The following is a 294-nucleotide window of genomic DNA, read 5'->3' on the forward strand; positions in this document are numbered from 1 at the left end:
CTTTCAGCGGAGGGAAGGCCTGTAGGCCAGTGCTCGCGAAGGCCCAGAGCCAGCAGTGCGGGACAAAACCCAAACGTGGAATCACGTCCTTTAGGGACTCATTTGAATATGAGGAGAGGCAAGTGGGTGAACGGTTAGCAATTAGGGAAGCGCGTCCACGCCCGCCAGGTGGGTCGGCAGGTGCGGGGCTGCCAGCAAGCAGTCGTCATATATTAAGTCGGGGAGAGCCTGTTCGCCCGGGAAGCATGTGCTGAGTGTGCGCGCGCCAAGTGCTGTTTTACAAAACCTGTATTT

The 294-nt window shown here is 57.5% G+C and overlaps 1 protein-coding gene across 1 annotated transcript in view; it reads left to right on the top strand.

Moving 5' to 3' along the window:
* LOC119591303 (epidermal growth factor receptor-like) overlaps nt 1-294 on the top strand; it is a gene marked incomplete in the record, with an annotated part of 71,591 nt that overhangs the window by 65,031 nt on the left and 6,266 nt on the right.

The sequence above is a fragment of the Penaeus monodon genome, chromosome 28 (assembly GCF_015228065.2).
Source record: "Penaeus monodon isolate SGIC_2016 chromosome 28, NSTDA_Pmon_1, whole genome shotgun sequence".
NCBI classification, from domain to species: domain Eukaryota; kingdom Metazoa; phylum Arthropoda; class Malacostraca; order Decapoda; family Penaeidae; genus Penaeus; species Penaeus monodon.